Source organism: Aythya ferina (genome assembly GCF_964211825.1).
Source record: "Aythya ferina genome assembly, chromosome: 24".
Classification (NCBI taxonomy): Eukaryota; Metazoa; Chordata; class Aves; order Anseriformes; family Anatidae; genus Aythya; species Aythya ferina.
Genome location: NC_140322.1, coordinates 4,092,413 through 4,107,581, shown reverse-complemented (window position 1 = coordinate 4,107,581; position 15,169 = coordinate 4,092,413). Strand labels below are relative to the sequence as shown.

At 67.5% G+C, this 15,169-nt stretch overlaps 1 protein-coding gene across 4 annotated transcripts in view; it reads left to right on the top strand.

The window, feature by feature from the left end:
- AHDC1 (AT-hook DNA binding motif containing 1) overlaps positions 1-15,169 on the top strand; it is a 51,151-nt gene that overhangs the window by 19,229 nt on the left and 16,753 nt on the right. The window contains exon 1 of one of the 4 annotated variants that reach the window (XM_084497383.1): positions 9,891-10,240. The exons of the other annotated variants lie outside the window; for them this stretch is intronic. The gene's annotated coding sequence lies outside the window, so the exon portion shown is untranslated. Of the gene's footprint in view, positions 1-9,890; positions 10,241-15,169 lie in introns of those variants that run through there. 4 annotated transcript variants of the gene reach the window in all.

Here is a 15,169-nt window from a genome sequence, read left to right as displayed (position 1 = left end):
GCAGGGATGGGAAGTGGTGGCCTCACCCCAAAGGCGCACGGAGGGGGAAGCACATCGGCCGCTGGAGAGATTCCCCCAGCACGACTTCCCCTGCCGCGCGTGGGGCCGGCGCTGGCGCCGACATCCGGACTCGGTCCCCCCGCACACCGAGCCCCAGCCCCGGGGACCTGCCCCGCACGGCATCCCCAGGGACCCGGGCGAAGGTTTCATTCCAAGCTGTGTTTTGGTTTGGGGTTTCGTCATGTTTTCATGGCAGGGAATTTCCGTTCCTAACCAAAGACGAGGGAAAGAAAAAAAAAAAAAAGAAAAAGACAACACAAAAAAAAAAAAAAAAAAAAAACCTGCGTTGAATTTTGGCCAGTGAAATGGGATGTTTCCATTCTTGTTTTGGCTTCTGGCAGCCCCAAACTGCAGCCAGTGGAAGAAACTGTCTTTGTGGAAACGCTGCTGGCCTGCTTCGTGCCGCGCTATGGCTGCGGCACGGCCCCTTCCCGTCGGGCTCGCCAAGCTCCTGCCCTCGTGGCCGAGCGGCTCGGGGGCGTCTCGGGGGGTTTCGGGGGGGTTGCACGGGGAGAAACTTGGAGAGAGCGTGAGAAGGAGCGCGAACCCTCCCGAGCGGCGCAGGCAACCGTTCCCCCGGCCCCTTTTGAACTCGGCTCTCTCCTCCCCGCGGCTCCGCTGGCTGCGCCGCGCGCTGCTCTTTGCCTGTTCCGCAGAGGACATTGCCATGAGAACGGGATCTTTGTTTCGCGGGGAGCGTCGACACGAAGCAGGCGAGCAGGCTGCAAGGACACCGGTGGCACGGAGCTGGCGGCTCCCACTTGTCCTTGCAGCGGGTCGCTCTCTCCTCCCCAGCTGGCGGCAGAGCCGCGTTTTGCTCCAGCGCGCGCCGCGCGTCGCCGTCCTCCCGCCGTGCGCCGCCTCCCCTCCCTCCCCGCCCGGCCCTTCCAGCGTCCCCGAGGAGCCCCTCGGGCCACCCTGCCCTGCTCCCGAGCCTTTGGGGTCCCCTCCCCTTGGGGAAGCTGCACTGCAGCGGGTGGGTTTTGGAGGAGCAGCCTCTGCAGTGCTCAAATGAGGTTGCTCCCCCCCTCCCCGGCCACGCTAGGAAGAATTACAGTAGGCCAGGCATCTGTTCTGGCAGAGCCGAGCTAAAGAGCTTGTCCTGGGCTTGGCAGCCCAGCCAGCGCAGCCGACAGCTTTTCCAAGGGCAGCCTTGGCGGGTGCAGAGCAGCAGGTTGACATTGCAGGAGGAAGAGGAGCCCTGCAGTGCCGGCACCGGCCCCGCGCCCCTCTCCTCGTGCCGGGCGGTGGGGTGCTGGGGGCATGGGGGGGACACCGGTGGGTCTGCGGGGCTGGGGGATGCAGCCACCCAACACCTCACCCTGTTAGGTCTTTGTTAGGGCTGTCTGTGCAGTGCTGGGTGCGAGCAGGATGTGGCCACCCACACCCCTGGGCTGATAATGAGGGGTGCAGCGGGGCTGTGAGCTGACCCCGTGTGGGATCGGGGTGGGCATGGGTGGTGGGGAGGCTCAGGTTTGGAGCAGCCCCCCTGGCTGGAGATCTCCTTGGCAGTGCCCCCCCCAGCTCGGAGGGTCAGGCTCAGCCCGATTTGTGCCTGCTGCTGGCAGGAGGACAGCTGGTGCCATGCTCAGTGTGTGCCTGCAGGCAGGGGGAGAGCCAGAAGCCACAGGGCTGGCAAGAAGGGGGGGCAGGATCGGTCCCCACAAGGTGCTGGGCAGCCCCTTGCTTCCCGTGGGACGCAGTTAGCAGGGGAGCAGTCCCCAAAACCCCATCAGCTGTATGATTTGGGGTCCCTCCACATCCCCACCTGGCTGATGGGTGATGGATGCTGCCGTCCCCAGCAGCGCCGTGGGACCCACGGGGCTCCCCGGCCACGGGGGCAGGTGCGTGGTGCTATCCGAAATGGCACCCCCTCCACCTTCTGGTGCTTTCCTCCAACCCACCACAAAATTATCTCAAGCCACGGCCACCCTGGTGGCACAGCACAGCATGGGGCTGAGCCCCCAGCACCGCAGCGCTCCTGGCCGGGGGCTCAGCCGCCCCTTTCACCCCCCGAGCCCCTCCGTGTCCCTAATCATGCCCAGGCCTGCGAGCACAACTGCGGCACGGGTAATTAGCAGTAAATCTCCGCGTGCAGCTCTGCTAATCAGCCGGCAGGAGCTGGGCTCGGTGGCGGCGGTCCTGCAGCACGGCCGCCTGCCGCGAGGCCGCCGGGGAGGCTCGGGCTCGAGGGCACCTTTGCAAAACCCCGGTGCAGCTCCCGCAAACGCCGAGCCCGGGGGTCTGCAGCCGCCACGCTCCTCATGTTTGGTGCCCAGCACGGCGCTGTGTTGACCATCGGTGCTGCGGCAGCCGTGCCTTGAAGCAGCAGCGCTCGGGCCGAGCCCTGCGCAGAGCTCGGGATGCCGGGCACGGAGCTGGAGCGTGGCGGTGAGGGATGGGATCGTTGGCGGTGGTAGAAATGCCCCAGCCCCTCTTAAAAACCCCGGCGCAGCAACCCGAGCTCACGTCTCCCGTGGTAGCAATTCCCAGCGGGGTGGCGGTGGCGGCGATCGCTTTCCTGGCCGTTAACCCCCAGCCAGGCCCTGCCCGGGTGGCGAAACAGCGCCTGGGTGCCCGGCACGGCCCTGCCACCTTTCCCAACCCCATAGGATCCAAACCCTCTTCATCCTCCCCATGCCGTGTGCTCACCCCGTGCCCTGTCCCCCAGCCCTGTCCCCAGCTCCCGGCTGCAGCGCAGCCGGCACAGGGCGCACCCCAGCCCCGGCCCCCGCGCTCCAATCCGCGCGATTTCCTATTTCTTTCTTAATGCGCCCGAGCCTCCTGTTTGCTTTTTTAACTGCAGTAACCACAAGAGGGAAGTTTCAGAGCGGCGCGAGCCCGGCTCCGCCGGGAAGGGAGAGCGGCGGAGGAGCAGCCGCATGCCACCGCCACCGCCACACCGCAACCCGGGGGCTTCGGTGGCACGGCCCGGCCCCGAGCCCCCATCCCCACACCCAGCCGTGCCTTCCTCCGGCCCCTTCCCCACGCCCCTCACCCTCATCCCCTCTTCTCTTCGGGGAGATGAGTTTGGGGCATGCAGCACTGCAGGTTGAGAGCCGCCGAAGGGGCTTGGGCCCCCCAGCGCCGATCGATCGCTTTTCTCGCTCCCTCTTCTTTTTTTTTTTTTTTTCCCTTTTTTTTTTTTTTTTCTGTTTGTTTGCAGCCGCTTGAGGGCTCTTGTGATGAATCCAGCCTGGACAGATTTCAAGAGCAGCTGAAACACAGCCCGTTGTGGGGGTGGGAGTGGGAGGTTAGCAGGGCCCGGTCAGCACCAGAATGCAAAATGGTGCAGCGCTCAGCGCCGCGCCGGCCTCGGGGACCGCAGGGGGACGGCACCCGTGGCCCCGGTGCCCCAAAGCTGGCGGCAGCGCCGGGCACGTCCGGATGCAGCGGGGCTGGGGAGGCAGCGGGGGCGCGCGGGGGCACCGGCGGCTGCGTGCTCCGGCGGGGCTGGGCTCTGCTCCAAACCAGCCCAAAATTGCGCCCGCGGAGGGACCCGGTGCCGCCGGCCTCGCGCGGGGTCGCACCTGCACGGGGCGGCGAGGAGCCGGGCGCCAGGTGCCGTCCATCCCCGGGGAGCGGCCGGCCTTCGAGCGCCGTAAAATGGCGGCTTTTTAATAAAACGGGGAAGGGGGGCGGAGGAAACCTTTCCAAAAACCAGCAGGCGCCGCGAAAAGAAGGAGGAGAGGAGGGCGAGCGGCGCCCCGCGCCACCAGCTCGCAGCCGAGCGCTGCGCCAAGGCTGGGCAGGCGACGGCAGCAAAATTTGGGGGGGGGGTGGGGACACACGTGGCTGCGCCGGGGGGCACGGGAGAGCAGGGGCAGGAGGCAAAGCAGCGCCTCGGAGGGGATGTGCTGGCTGAGGCGGCGCTGATTGGCGAGGATGCTGCTGCCATGGTGCTGGGTGCTGGGGTTTGCTGCGATTTTGCAGCTGCGACTCCGGGAGCCAGCAGGACGCCTGCGCGCGCGTGCACGCGCCCGCGTGTGCGTACAAGTGTGTGCGCACGCAGGAGGAATAATTAGTTCCTACTCCAGCACTTCTCACTCAAAGTGCTTTTTAAAAGCCTCCATTCATTAGTCTTCACGGCTCCCCCGAGGTGCCGTGTCCTCATTCTCTCCCCGCGCCGACTCCCCACCTTCCCCAGAGCCAAAATGGGGATCCTGAACCGGGGAAGGGGAGGGCCGGGCTCCCGGAGGGCACCGGGTGCTTGGAAAACCCATGGTGCAGCCCTGGTGGTGTGACAACGGGGCCAACAGCAGTGTGCCGAGGACAGCGGGTGCTTTTGGGGACTGTCCTGGTGGTACCTGTCCTTTTGGGGCTGGCTGGGGCATCACAAGCACCTGGGCATCGCTGCAAAGTTCTCGTTAGGGCTGAGCCGAGATGGGTTTGGAGCAATGGGAAGGCAGCGGGGTCCCGCAGGGATGGCAGGGACACGGGTTGGCTGCGTCCCTCCCGAGCAGCCTTGGTCAGTGCCACCTCCCTGTGCCACCGGCTGCGCTGGGACAAACCGAGGCCACCAGGGGTGGCACTGCGGGTCCCCAGATTACCCGGTTTAATCCTGGCACCCCAGGAGGAAGGAGGCTGGAGCGCACCGGTGCTGCTCAGCCCCCGGACCCGAGCACCATGGCTCGGTGCAGGAGCAGGCGGGCGCCTGGGCGCGTGCCCCTCCGGCGGGCGGGCGCTGGCAGAGGGCCTCCTCTGCAAACCCTAACCTTATTTTCCCAGGTCCGACGCCAGTTTCCATGGAAACAGCCGGGAGCAGAAACGGGAACCAGAATCCAGAAACGCGAAGCCTCGAGCTCCCCGTTCGCTTTGCTGGATTCCTGCTCCCGTCGGCCCCGGGACACCCTCGGGGTTGGGGTGGTGCTGCGCTGTGGGGAGCGAGGGGCACCCCAAGCCTGCTGCAGCACCCGTGGGTGGTGCAGGGCGCCTGGGGATGTGCCCGGTGCCCGGGCAGTGATGTGAAGGCTGGGATGAGGTCTGTGTGTCGAGGTGGTGCCACCAGTGTGTGTGCAGTGTGCGTGTGGGCACGCTCGTGCACCCACCTGCGCACTGTACAGGTACAGGGGGGGTGTGGGGGCTCGGGATTTATCGATAATACGTGTGGGTGTCGGTGTTACTGGTGCGTGGGGAGGCGCCCAGCCCTGTCCCTGCCCTAATGTCCCCAGGACGTGATGGGAACAGGGCACCAGAGCCACCTGGGGAAGGGCAGCACGAGCCAGCTGCCACGCAGGGACTTGGCTGCTGGGTGCTGCAAGCATCTGCTCGTGGGGGGAGGCTCTGCTCAGCCCCCCCCCGGGGCTGTGAGCCCCCAAAATGCCCCCAGGCCTTTCTGAGAGACCACATCTGCCTGCTCCCCGCTCCAGCCTTGTCTTTGCCCTCTGTGAGGTGTTGTCAGGGAGCCTCGAATCCCCCAGCACCCGGGGGTGGTGGCACCGCGAGCGGCTCGCTGTGTCCCCGCGACGTCCCCAGCCTGGCCAAACGGTGACCGCCGGTCCCCTGGGGTGGGTTTGTGTCCCCGCGTGGGCTCCCAGCACCCGGCGTCGGTGTCGGTGGGGCAGGATCGCAGCCGTGCCTCACCCCGGGGCGCTGCCGGCACCGGCACGGCGCCTTCCCCCCGAGTGGCACCGCCGCCATCGCGCGTGCACACCGTAATACATCATTTAGAGACGGACAGGTATTAAGATACATTATGGATAACTCACGGAGAGAGACGCTATTAATAATACAGACACATACAGAGGGAAGAAAGTGCACACTTGATTTCCATGTTGCTACCAGGAGTTGTGAGGCTGGCTCTGGCTGCCTCTTCCCACACGTGACTGCAACACAGTGGGTAGCTGACAGCCCAGAGAGCCTGGCTTGGGGCCAGGAAAAAGCAGAAAACACAATGTCTGTGCATATCCTCTCTCTTAAAATAACACTCCAACACCGTCTGAGACGAATTAAAATAAGATCAGGAGCGGTCTCGCGGAGAGAGAGAGAGAGACGGAGGGAAAAAGGCAGGCAGGGGAACGGCCAGGGCTGGGTTGCTTCAGACACTGCCACCCGCCCGCAGCCTCCCGCCAGCTCTCGCGGGGAAGGAGGGGGCTCGTTTGCAGGGCTGGAGTTTAAAATAAAAAGGCGAGAGAGAGAAAGAGAGAGCGAGAGAGAGAGAGAGAGAGAGAGAGGGGAGAAAAGGCGCAGGCGAGCGGGAGAGCAAATCCCCGGCCGCGGCGGGGAGGGGAGAGATTCCTGCCGTCGTGTGCGCTGGATGTCCAGCACATGTCTGTCCTTTGGAGGGGAGCCTTGGCAGGGCGGGGGATGCGAGCGCAGCCTGCATGATGGAGAGCATCAGGAATTTCCTGCAGCTGAGGAACACACCAAATACCAGAGTGCAAGGGAGAGCGGAGGGGAGCAGGGTGCCGGGGGGAGCGGAGGGCTTGGAACAACCCGCGGGCAGGGGGCAGAGGGGTTGGGGGCTTGGTGGGGAGGCGGGGATGGGGGGGGGGGACCTGGCGCTTCGGTGCTTTTTCCATCTGTGTGCCTGTCGGGGGGGGTTTTCCGCTGGCTTTTTGAAGGCAGGGCTCGGCCGGAGGCTGGTGGTGCCCTGCGGTGCTGCCTCGCCGCCGCGGGCCCCTCGCCGCCCTGCCCTCCTCCCCCTCCCCAGCACGGCTTTGGGATATTTTGGGGCTTTTACGTCTTTTCCTGACCTTCTCTCTCCCCCCTCCTCCCCAGCCTTCCCCCGGTTATCTGGCGCGGCGCTGGGGGACGTGGGGTTGGTGACGCTGGGGGACGTGGGGTTGGTGACACCGGGGGACGTGGGGAGCCAGGGCCACATCCTGCACCCCACACCTCTCTCCTGGGGCCAAATCCCAGTCGGGAATCAGCCTGGAAGGACGGGCGCATCCCCACGGGCACCACCTTGGGGGTGCCCAAGCAGCGCCTGGCACACGTGCGAGCGCTTCGCGAGGCGCCCTTCATCGCGCTCCCTCCTCTTCCTCGCCCGCCTGGGCCCGGTTGGGTTAAACAACCCCAAAAGCACCGGGGGGGGCGGGCGGCAGAGCCCCCGCGGCTCGGCGAGGCTGCGTCCAGGTGCAGGCTGACCTCTCCTCTCGCAGCTCCCCCTGCATCCCGCTCCACGCCGGCGGCTCCCTCGGGGCTGCTGGGGGGCCGGAGGGGAGGAGAGATCAGAGGGGGCATCGAGCAGCCAGCGCCGGCTCCAGGTAGCCAGGAGGTCGCTCTGAAAATCTGGAAGTGGAGTGCGCTGGTGCTCAGCAGAGCGGCGAGAGCTGGCTGCTGCTTCAGGGCGGAGAGGAGGAGGAGGAGGAGGAAGGAGGAGGATGCAGAGGATGGAGCCGGGGTGCAGCGAGGCCGTGTGTGTGTCCCCTGTTGTGACCGCCGGGGGTCCCCACGGGTGTCCCCGTGCCCCAGGGGGACGCGGTGCCCACGCAGAGCATCCCGTGCAAAGCGGGTGGGGGGCTCCTGGGGGGGCTGAGGGGGTGCAGAGGAGGTTCAGTGGTGGCCAAAACCCAACCACGTGGCCCCGTCGCCGCCTGCCTCCCATTCCCATCCACTCCAGGCCCCCCCCCCTCATTCCGGGGCGAGCCGTGCCCCACACCTGCCGGGGGCTGCGGGGGCCCGGGGATGCTGAGCAGGCGCTGAGCTCATTACCAGGCTCCAGCCTCCCCTGCACGGGGGTCAGAGAGCAGCAGCCGGGGGCAGGGGGCGTGGGGAGCGCGGCCGGAGGCGCTTTGTGTGGGCTGGCAGCGGGGCCCCCCCCCCCCCGGCCCCCAGCCTCCCTGCCCGGCACGGATGAGGTCCCCCCGGCCCCTTGCGTGACGGGAATCTGTCCTGGCCCCGCTCGCCGCGCCGGCTGACGGCCCTTTGATCTCCAGCAGGGCTTTGGCTGCACTGACCGAGGGGGGGGGCACAGCCTGGATCCCCCCCCATACCCCGGTGACAAGGGACAGCCTTGCACGGTGTCCCCCTGCCCGGGCAGGAGGCGCAAAACCTGCTCAGCCCGAGGATGGCTTCTCCCTCGTTAGCCACCAGCTGCTAATTGTCCCCTCTGCGACGCCGTGCCATGGTTTGGGGGTGGGGGGGCCCCTTCTCCGCCGTCCCCTGCTGTCCCCACGGCCCTGCTGTCCCCTCGGGGACACGTGGCATGCCGGGGGCACCGCCAGCCCGGCGTCTGCTGGGGGTGGCCGTGGTGGAGGGGGGGGGCAGTGGCTGGAGCGAGTGTGAACCTGGCATCTGGCGAATGTCACCTTACCCAGCCCGCGCTTCCCTGTCTCCATACCAACCGTTCTGCTCCAGCCACCTGCGGGGGGGTGGCAGCCAGCGCCTTCGGGGAGGAGGCGAGCTGGCCGCGGGCTCACCGCAACCTTTCCGCACCTCTCCCCTCCCCTGCTCGACCCCCCCAGGGTGCCGAGTGCCGTGCCATATAAATCCGCCCCGCGCTCCTCGAGCCATCGCCAGGCACGGGGGATGCGCCCAGGAGACGTGGCGGTGCTGACCCTGCTCGTGCAGCCCCCAAATCCCCTTACTGCTCGCTCTGGGGCTCGGTTTCCCCTCGGGGGATGGAGAGGTGGGGGCGCAGCGAGCCCCTGCCCCTGCCCGTGCCGGTGCCCCCGCTCCCCGCCGAGCCCCGGCGCAGCTGCGGCGCAGGAGGGAGGCCTCGCTCCACCCCAGCCTCCGCGGCGAGGGCCTCTTCCAACAGCTCTGCACATTTTCCTGGACTGTCCCTCTTCCCTGCGACCAGATGTTCTCACCCTCCTCCTCCTCCTCCTCCTCCTTTCCCCCTAGGCAGGGTCCGGGCGGGAGCCAGCCCGACGTGGCCGCCTGGGGACACCGCTGGCCGGGTCCCCCCCATCCTGCCCCACACCTGGCTGGGGGCCAGGGCTGAGCGCTTTGCAGCACCAGGGCCTCGTGCATGGGGGGGGGGATGCTGGAAGATTTGGGATTCTGGAGTATTTAGGATGCTGGAGTGTTCGGGATGCTGGAGTATTTTGGGGGTGCTGGAGCATTTTGGGGGGGTGTTAAAGCATTTGGGGGATGCTGGAGGATTTGGAGGGTGCTGGAGCATTTGGGGGGTGCTGGAATATCTGGGATGCTGGAGCATTTGGGGGTAGCCTGGAGTGTTTGGAGGATGCTGGAGCATTTCAGGGGCTGTTTGAGTATTTAGGGGATACTGGACTATTTGGGATGCTGAAGCATTTTGGGGGCTGCTGAATTATTTGGGGTAGGCTGGACTATTTGGGATGCTGGAGCATTTCAGGGGCTGCTGGCGCATTTAGGGGCTGCTGGAGGACTTTGGGGACGCTGGGACATTGAGGGGAGTGCTGGAGCATCGGGATGCTGCAACATTTGGGGGCACGCCGTGCTGCTGGGGAGGACGCTGGGACTGTTGGGGAGCACTGGGGCGATGCCGCCGCGCCTGGGGGTCGCGCCGTGCTCCTCGCCCCTCCATGGCCGGCACGAAAGGGGCCGGGGAGGGCTGCACACACACGTGCAAGCCCCTCGGGGGTGCACACGCGTGTGCAAGGCCCATCCCGAGCCGGATTCAGCCACGTGGCCGCCGCTCGAGGCCGCAGCAGGAGCAGGGGCCGGAGGGGCCGGAGGGGCCGGGTGCGAGCGCCGCTCCCCCCGCCGCGCGCGGCCGGGTGTAATTTCAGCAGAGCCTCAGCGAGGGGCAGGAGCAAATCGACCTTTTCACCCGTTTTCCTACCGGGGGGATTGCAGCCTGTTTCCTGTTAAACCTCGCCGAGAACCGGCTCCATCCTGCTGGCGAAAGGGGGGGGGATCTGGGGGAGCCCCGGCCAAGATGGGGGGGGTTTTGGGTTTCCCTCCCCGGACCCGTGGCGGCTCCTTCGTCCCGCTTCGTCCTCCTCTTCCTCCTCCTTCCCTTACCGCTGTCCCCGTGCGAGGCTTCGGGCGCCTTGGGCAGCCCGGGGAGCGGGGAGGCAACGTGGAAAATTGCTGCGAGGAAGGAGCCGAAGGCGGGAGTGATAAATATTGAAAGGGTGGGATTTCGATGTAGGCTGCAACAGCTGTGCTGGTTACAGTGTCACACTATCTCTCCACAGGTTTACTGACCCATTTCCATTCACACGGCTGCCAGTATCTTAGCAACTGCAACAGTCCCCCAAGAACAGGCATATTGCCTGCTATTAGTGACTGCTGCAACTGTGTCAAGGTTAGCTCTCTCCCTCCAAGCCCTGCAGGGTTTGTTTTCCGCCCAAAGCCAGCGCAGGCTGTTTGGTGGCACAGCCCCGGGGCGCCCGCCGAGGGTACCCGGTGTCCCCCCGGCCCCAAAAGCATCCCAAGGTGGTCCCCTTCTTGGGGCTGGCGGCCCAGTGGTGTGCCAGAGGGGTGCAGGATGGGTGCTGGGTGCTGGGATGGGGTGGGGAGGGTGGGCGAGGGGCTGGGTGGGTCGGGGGGTGCTGCGGGATGGGGTGCGTGGCGCAGCCCGTGCGGCCCCCGCTCGTCCCCGGTCCCCGTGGCGCTGGGGTGGGCTTTGGGAAGGGGGAAACTGAGGCACGGGGGCTGCAGGGGATGGGGCAGGGGGTGAGGGTGCTGTGCCCAGCCCTGGGTGCCCCCAGGGTGGGTGGGCGCGGAGCCAGCCCACAGCAAGGCAAGGGGCTTGCACCCCCTCTGCGCCCCCCCAAAACGCATCGGGGCCACCGAAGGCACAGAGCATGGAGAGGGCAAGCGGCCAGCCTGCCCCGACGGGGAGGGAAACTGAGGCACGGGCACCCCGCACAGCACCCCAGCGGGGGGCTGAGCACCCAGAAAAGGGGTCCTGGGATGGGGCAGGGCGGGTGCACCCAGCTCCCCCCCCACCCCGTTGCCGGCAGCGCTGCAGACAGCAGGCTCCACACGAGCGCAGCCGCGGGGACGGCTGAGAGGGAAGCCACAAAAATGATTTAAGGGGCTGGCGGGATTGATTTATTAAGAACAATTAAAAGCGCTAAATACGCTTAGCTCAGCCAGACGCCGAGCAGGGAGCCGGGGGGGCGGGGGGAGACCTGTCTGCTGGATCCAGAGGGCGAGGCTGGCAGCAAGGGGACCGGCAGCGCCGCGCGGGGGGACCGGGTGGCACCGGGCTGCGGTGGCGCAGACGGGAGGGGAAGGAGGAGGGTGCTGGGAGCAGGGGTGAGGGGTGAGGGCGATGCCGTGGGGTGCAGCACCCGTGGGTCTGATGCGCAGCCAGGGCTGGGTGCAGCACCCAGGGGTGGGTTTGCACCCAGGAGTAGGTTTGCACCCGGGGCTGGGTTTGCACCCAGGGGTGGGTTTGCATTGAGGGATTTTGCACCCAGGGATTTTTGCACCCAGGGATGAGTTTGCATCCAGGGCCGGGCTCGCATCCAAGGAGCGATTTGCACCCAGGGCTGGATTTGCACCCCACCATGGGTTTGCACCCGGGGCTGGGTTTGCAACTGGGGCTGGGTTTGCACCCGGCGATGGATTCGCTCCCGGGGCTGGGTTTGCGCCCGGGGCTGGGTTTGCACCTGGGGCTGGGTTTGCATCCAAGGCTGGGTTTGCATCTGGGGCTGGATTTGTACCCGGCCTGGCAACGGATTCGCCCCCAGCTCTGCGTTTGCACCCAGGGGTGCGTTTGCACCCCGGCTGGAGGGCTCCTGGTGGGATGCAGGGGGACGGGAGAACCCCAGGCAGCGCTGGAACCAGGCGAGCTGCATCGAGCCGGTGCCAGCTGCCAGCTGCAGGATGCCCAGTATGCCCAGTAAGCCGTACTGGGCAGGCGCTGCGGTCACGGCCCCATCTGGGAGCGCTGCCCTGGGAGCTCAGCAAAGCCCCGTGCAGCTGGCGGCGTGCAGGGACGGAGCAGGGCTCGGGGAGCGTTGCGACACCACCAAACCCATGGCCCCGCAGGAAATCCCGGCCGAAAGCACCGGGAGAGTCCCCAGTGCTGCAGGGACCTGCCCAGTGCCTGCCTGGGGGCTGGAGTTTGTCCCCGTGGGGGGGTGCCCGGGGGGTCACAGCATGGTGTCCCCACCCGCTGACACACTGGCGGGCTGCACTCTGTGTCCTCCCAGTCCTTGTTGGCTGCATGTACTGGGAACACTGGTTTTGTCCCCATTTCTGCTGCTGGCTGTCCCCAGGAGGGTGCCCGGGGTCCTTACTGGGTCCTGGGCAGCATCCCATCGCCTTCATCCCTCCCTTCCCTCCTCTTCCTCCCTCTCCAGCCCCGTGAAGGCGTTGTGCTTATGGGGGCCGGGGTCTGTCCCACCACCACTACCCGTGGGGCCAGGGCTGGTGGCCTCGGGAGCTGCCCCCAGTGCCCCCAGCCCCTGGCTGAGCAAGGAGGGTGCTGAGAGAGCAGGGAGCAGGATCCGGCCCCTCCCCTGGGCACTGGGGATGGGGATGCCCAGGGACCACCAGGGGACACGGTGGAGGGGGTCTGAGCTGCCTCCACCCCCCTGCACCATGTCCCCATCCTATCACAAGGGCTTGGGTTGGATTCGGACCCCCGCAGGCATCACCTCCCCCTGCTCACCCCACCTTGGGGGCACGACAAACCCCTGTGTCCCCCCCTTTACGCATCCCCGGCGATGTGCGAGCCTCCTCCTGCTCCCCAAAACCCAGAGAGGGCCCCCCCCTCGGTGCTGGGGGCAGTGGGAGAGGTGCAGGAGGGGAACAAAGCCCCGCTCGGCGGCTGGCAGGAGCCCGAGGCTTTCTGCTGACCCTGCTGCTGCTCGCCCCGACCCCCCCCCCCGCTGCCCCCACCCGCTCCTGCCGGCGTCAGCGCTTCCCAGCAGCTCCCAGGTACCGGAGCCAGCCGAGTGCTGGAGGAGCCGCCCCTGCCTCTGTGCCCCCAGTGCCACCAAAGGAAAAACCTCCCTGGGCACTGGGGGGGCTGTCCCATGTCCCCCCGGTGTCACCGTGGTGGGGTGCAAGGGCTGCGGGTGCTGCGTCCCCGAGGGGCGCACGGCCCTGTGCCGTGCCCCTGCCTCATGGGGTCTGGGGACAACGAGAGGTGGTGGCACTTTTGGGGGGTGGCCGCAGTGTTCCCAGCTCGCCAGCGGGGCTGGGGGCTCTCCATGGGTTGGTTTCTCCCCACGGGGGCCTCGTGCCCTGGGCTGGAGGACGGGACCCCAGCCCTGTCCCCAGCCTGGTGGCCGCGGTGTCCCCAGCGCTCTCCTCGGCCCCGTGCTGCTGTCACCGTGGGGGCAAAGCCAGAGCCCGTGGGGCAGGGAGCGAGGGGGGGGCTGCCCCCCGGTGCCGTGGGCACCCACTGGGGGTCCCAGCACCCTCCCTGCAGGCCCGTGCCCGCGGGCACACCAAGCCAACCCACTTAGGGTCGTGCCACCGACCCCCGCAGCACCCGCTGGCGGTCCCCTCGTGTCCCCAACCCCACCCAGGTGACATCTCCCCCCGGTTCCCCCCCCACCCTCCCCAGCAGCGCGCGCGCCCGCCGCCGGCTGCCCAAGGGTTAAGGAGAGTTTGCTGCTCCTGCAGACAATTAGTGACATCTTTGCTGACAGCGGCACACACCGAGCTGCTCGCCCTCGCCGCCTCCCCCCCCGGCAGCACCCACCCGGCCGCCCCCGTGCCCCCCACGGCCCCCGGCTCCCGGCCGCCCCTCGCCCCTCGCCCCGGCGGCTTTTTCGGCTGCGGCACAATCGCAGCCGGGCGCGGAGCAGCCAGCTCCCCTCGCTGCCCTCTGACCCGCTGTTGCTGTGGAAACTGCATCCGACGTCGGATTACGGAGCCTGAATTTGCAGGCTCCAAACTCTTCCCCCCCCCACACCACCACCACCACCACCCTCCCCCGTGCGCACACGTGCACAAACCCCACCCCAAAAAATCCTCCTCGGGGTGCCCGCGCTGGGGATGGGCGCCTGCCTTGGCACCCGGGGTGCTCCCCTGCCTCGCACCCGGTGATGCCGAAGGTGCCACCGTGAAGCCAACGAGGTCGTCGGTGCCCCCCCTTGCTCCCCCCCCACCCAGCACCTCCGCACCCCTGAGCATCACCCCCCTGGGTGCCCCCATCCCCGCATCCCGTGGCTGTGGGGTGCCAGAGGGGCGAGCCACAGAACCCCCCCCTGTTACCCAGCAGCTTTTCCAAAAGGACCCCAAGCAGGGAGGGGGGGGTTCACCCCCAAAGCCCCAACCCCAAACCGTGTCCTCGTGGGCCCCCGACACCTCTGGGTGGCAGCAGGAGCCGGGCACCCATAGGATCCAGGGTCCCAGCGCCCTCACCCCATGGGCACCGCATGCGTCCCCTGGGTCCGGGTGCCCCCGCCGGGGGAAGGGGTGCACGGGGGAGAGCGGAGCCCGTTTTGGGAGAGCTCTGTGGGCTGGGTTTGTGTCTCAGCATCTCTCCCTGCCACCCGGGGAGGTAGGAGCTGAATTAATCGCGATCAATTAGTGCTGCTTGCAGCCACCGGCTCCCGCCCTGCACCAGCTTTGTGCCGTCGCGCCCAGCATGGGGGGGCCCGGCGTCCCCAGCAGCACATGGGGGGGACCTGGGGGACCGCAGCCCCTCCGGACCCCCGCGCACACCCCCTCTCTGGGGACAGGGGACGGGCAGGGACAGCGTGGGCACCCCGTGGGGATGCATCGGGGATGCATCGGATTCGGAGGGGGCGGCGATGCGGGGGGCGCAGGGGGGGGACGCGTGGGCCCCCGGCGGCCCCGCTCTTGGCAGAGCTCGGAGCGGGGTGGCGGGGGTCCGGGCGGCCGGATCCTGCAGTATACTGCAGCAAATGCCCTGCAATCTGCATCCGAATGAGTCCCACCTTCCTTCCCCCGCAACGTGCTGCCCTGGGCTACAGCTAATCTATTGTGCGCTGGGCTGCAGCCAGCGCGAGCTGCAATACAGTAAATCCTTCTGCAGTATCCTGCAAGGGGACCGAGCCCAGCCGCAGCCGCTGCCTCCTCCCAGACAAAGCCTGGGGCCCGCGGGGGGCCGGGGCGCAGCACTGCTGCCCCGGATGGGGACAGGGACGGGGACACGCGAGGGCCGTGGGCGCCCGCGGCGGCTTCGTGCTGGCCGAGGTGGGAGGACGCGGCCCCGAGCGGGCTGCGAAGTTCCCCAGGGACTTTTCAAGGGACTTTTGGCGCTGCCGAGCCCCCAGTTCCACCCTCCCCAAATCCCTGC